Source organism: Mus pahari, chromosome 2, assembly GCF_900095145.1.
Source record: "Mus pahari chromosome 2, PAHARI_EIJ_v1.1, whole genome shotgun sequence".
NCBI lineage: Eukaryota > Metazoa > Chordata > Mammalia > Rodentia > Muridae > Mus > Mus pahari.
This window is the reverse complement of record NC_034591.1, coordinates 92,469,675-92,474,341: the sequence shown is the minus strand read 5'-3', so window position 1 is coordinate 92,474,341 and position 4,667 is coordinate 92,469,675. Positions and strand designations below refer to the sequence as shown.

The 4,667-nt window shown below is 42.0% G+C and overlaps 1 pseudogene; it reads right to left on the bottom strand.

Annotated features, from left to right (window-relative positions):
* Positions 1-329: 329 nt before the first annotated feature.
* LOC110316841 lies at positions 330-2,169 on the bottom strand (annotated as a pseudogene).
* Positions 2,170-4,667: the final 2,498 nt, after the last annotated feature.

Genomic DNA, 4,667 nt, shown 5'->3' with positions numbered 1-4,667 from the left:
TGACTGGATGCAATATCCTTTTAATTACCCACCAGCAGAAACCCATATGTAGGCATTTTTTTTTTTTCCTTTTTCGACATGGCAGCAGCTTTAAAATTGGCCCTCTTGAAGTCACCATATGCCAAAAGTCAAACATATATAACTCTTACAAATATTCCACATCCCTATATTGACTACTTCAATTCTCTATAGTTAACTGGCTCTACTCCCTTAATAGTAAAGCACAGAAGTCAGAAGGGAACTATCAAAACTCAAGGAGAAGTAAAGACCCATCATAAATCATAAAAAAATTATACAACTACTGTGGAACAGCAAGGATGGCAAATGGACTACTGTGTGAATTTTAGGGTGAGCCATACAATTGTTCGACAGCTAGTTAATTTTCCCCTTTCTCTGGATTCTGTTTCATTTCCTTGGATATTCCATGTGTGCAAGGTCAAACAGTCTCTAACTTCATTATTAGTGAGCTGTCATTGTATGATTCTTTATGAACATACCAAGTTCAGCAATGGTTTCATCAAAAGCTGTTTTTGTAGAGATCAGGCTTTCTCTGTGGAATTCAGAATCTGACAATAGAACACACAGAAGTTAAGGGCAAGACCTATCCTGAAAGGATGTGCTGGCTGAGTTGCCTTTTTGTTGATCACGGTTTTTATTATACAAGCTATGGCAGGCCCACAATTCCTTTCTCATCAGTAGCAGCATCCTCAGCCAAATAATATTAATAGATGCCCTCACCTGTAAATAGAAGACTTTTCTCTCTGCTTGTGAAACAGGGGAAGATCTATTACAGTGTAGAACGTACATCATTGTACATATCTCTTAGCTTAGTCTCAATTTTCTCTCTGTATCCTCAAGTTGTCTTTGCACTTTCTCTTTCTCAACACTTTAGACTATCCTCCAAGATGATGTAAGGCACCTACAGCATTTGTACTTATTAATCATTTTATTCATTTACATTTCAAATAATATCCCCTTCCCAGTTACCCCACCTCTAACCCTCCATCCAATAACCAACCATGCTCTTACCGTTTGCCTCCACCCATTCACCCACTCCTGCCTCACCCCTCTAGCATCCCCCTATGCTGGAGCATCAAGCCTCCCCCTTCCTTCCAATTTATGCCAGATAAGGCCATCCTCTAACACATATATATTTGGAGCAATATCCCCCTCCATGTATATTCTTTGGGTGGTGGTTTAGTCACTGGGAGTTCTGGGTGTTCGGGTTAGTTAATATTGTTTTTCTTATGGGATTGCAATCACCTTCAGCTCCTTTAGTCGTCCACCCAGCTCTTCCATTGGGATACTGGGTTCAGTCCGATGGCTGGCTGTAAGTTTCTGCATCTGTATTGGTCAGGTGTTAGTAGGACCTCTCAGGGAACAGCCATATCAGGATCCTGTCAGCAAGCACATCTTGGCATCAGCAATAGTGTTGGGGTTTGGTGTCTGCAGATCAAATGGATCCCTATTTGGGCAGTCTCTGGATGGCCTTTCCTTCTGTCTCTGTTCCATTTTTGTCCCTGTCTTTCCTTTGGACAGGAATATTTCTGGGTTTAAAATTTTGAGCTGCATGGGTGGCCCCATCCCTCATCTGGGGGCTATGCCTATCTGCTATAGGTGATCTCTACGGGTTGTATTTCCCCTTTGTTGGGTATTTAAGCTAAAGTTATCACCATTGGGTCCTGGTGTCTGGGACTTTCTCGTTCTACCCATTTCCCATCCCCCTCTGCTAGATGTTTCTATTCAATTTCCTGATCCTCTGTACTTTTCTCCTGTCCCTTCCAATACCTGTTCCTGCCCCCTTTATCCACTCCCCCTCCTTTCTCCCTCCCAGTTGACTCCCTCCCTCTAGTGCCTGTGATTATTTTATTCCCTGTTCTATGTAGGTTCGAAGCATCTACATTCTGGGTTTCCTTCTTAAGCTGCATATTGTTTGTGGGTGTCATCCTGATTGAGGTAACCAAGACACAAAAGAACATACATGGTATGTACACATGGATAAGAAAATTTTAGCACAAAAGCTCAGAATACCAACAGTAAAACAATAAAGAGAAGACTCTTGACTTTAGATAACTTAGCTACTTGTGCAGTTACAGATTGTATGCAGGCTGTCATGTCATAATATCAGTCAGCCTGCTAGGCAAATTTGACTTTCTGCAACAGTTCATTTTATCCATAACTTGATATTATCTGTCCAGAGCCAGTAGGTATGCACAGATGTGGTTGGGTGATATCTCAAGTGTTAAGACTTAAATGCCCACAAATCTCTTCCAGTCTGTGCCAGCACCTGATCACCTAGGGAGCAGAGTGGGCGGTCACCCCCACGGTCCCTAGAGAACTGCACACTCGATCTTAGGATCACTGGTGAATGGAACACAACATCTGCTCCAATCCAATTGTGTATGGGACCTGAGACAGCACTAGGGCAGCAGAGAACAGGACTGACCAGGGGCACAAATCCCTTCTGGTCTGTGCCAGCACCAGTTCACCTAGGGTGCAGACTCAGCAGTCACCCCCACGGTCCCTAGCTGACTGCCCAAGTGATCTTAGGATCATTGGTGAGTGGAACACAACAGCTGCTCCAATCCAATAGTGACAGGCATGTGGCAGCAGGAACAAGGACACCAGAGCCTTTCCTGACCAGAGGCTCAGGTTCCTTTTAATCAGTTCGGGTTTACCTTGGTTTCAAACAGACCAGACAACTCCACGGTCCTCAGAGGAGACACNACNTCCANNCACTNTAACATGCCCAGGATCTTAGGACAACAGGATCCTAGGATAACAGNAGCTGGGTCACACTAGTATTTGAGTGTCTCAGGGGAGCTTGACTGCCAAGAACTCAGACACACCCAGAATCACAGGAGTGATTCACAGGAGTGTCTGAGCCCACAATCAGGTTCACAGGAGCCCACAATCAAAGAATCACAGAGAAATCTGGACTCTGAGAAGTCCTGAATCAACTGGGATTATAGGAAGGACAGGCTCCAATCAGATATATTGAGGGCAGCAAGCACTAGAGATAATCAGATGGCAGGAGGCAAGCATAAAAACAGAAGCAATAGAAACCAAGCTTGCTTGGCATCATCAGAAACAAACTCTCCCGCCATAGCAAGTCCTGGATACACCATCATACAAGAAAAGCAGGACATGGATCTGAAGTCACTTCTCATGATGATGATGATGGAGGACTATAAGAAGGAAATACTGGAAATCACAGGTAAACAGATAGAAGACTTTAAAGTGGAAACACAAAACACCCTTAAAGAGTTACAGGAAAACACTACCAAATGCTACCAAAAGGAGATGGAATCGAACAAAACCATCTAGGTTCTAAAAATGGAAGTAGAAACAATAAAGAAAACCCAAAGGGAGACAACTCTGGAGATAGAAACCCTAGGAAAGAAATCAGGAACAATAGATACAAGCATCTGCAACAGAATACAAGAGATGGAAGAGAGAATCTCAGGTGCAGAAGATTCCATAGGGAACATGGACACAATAATCAAAGACAATGCAAAATACGAAAAGATCCTAACTCAAAATATCCAGGAAATCCAGAACACAATGAGAAGATGAAACCTTCAGATAATAGGAGTAAATGAGAATGAAGATTTTCAACTTAAAGGGCCAGCAAATATCTTCAACAAAATTATAGAAGAAAACTTCCTGAACCAAAAGAACGAGATGCCCATAATCATAAAAGAAGCCTACAGAACCCCAAATAGACTGGACCAGAAAAGAAATTACTTCTGACACATAATAATCGGAACAACAAATGCACTAAGTAAAGACAGAATATTAAAAGCGGTAAGGAAAAAAGGTCATGTAACATACAAAGGCAGGCCTATTAGAGCTACTCCAGACTTCTCACCAGAGACTATGAAAGCCAGAAGGTCCTGGACAGATGTTATACAGACCCTAAGAGAACACAAATGCCAGCCCAGGCTACTATACCCAGCTCAGCTCTCAATTACCATAGATGGAGAAACCAAAGTATTCCATGACAAAACCAAATTCACACAATATCTTTCAATGAATCCAGCCCTTCAAAGGATAATAACTGAAAAACATCAGTACAAGGACAGAAACCACTCCAGAGAAAAAGCAAGAAGGTAATCCTTCAAGAAACCTAAAAGAAGACAGCCACAAGAACAGGATGCCAACACTAACAACAAAAATGACAGGAAGCAACAGTTACTTTTCCTTAATAACTCTTAATATCAATGGAATCAATTCCCCAATAAAGAGGCATAGACTAACAGATTGGCTCCACAAACAGGACGACCCAACGTTTTTCTGCTTACAGGAAACTCATCTCAGGGAAAAAGACAGACACTACCTCAGAGCAAAAGGCTGAAAAACAATTTTTCAAGCAAATGGTTTGAAGAAACAAGCTGGAGTAGCCATCCTAATATCGAATAAACTCGACTTCCAACCCAAAGTTATCAAAAAAAAAAAAAAAGACAAGGAGGGGCACTTCATATTCATCAAAGGTAAAATCTTCCAAGATGAACTCTCAATCCTGAATATCTATGCTCCAAATGCAAGGGCAGCTACATTCATTAAAGAAATTTTAGTAAAGCTTAAAGCACACATTGCTCCTCACACAATAATAGTGGGAGACTTCAACATCCCACTCTCACCAATGGACAGATCCTGGAAACAGA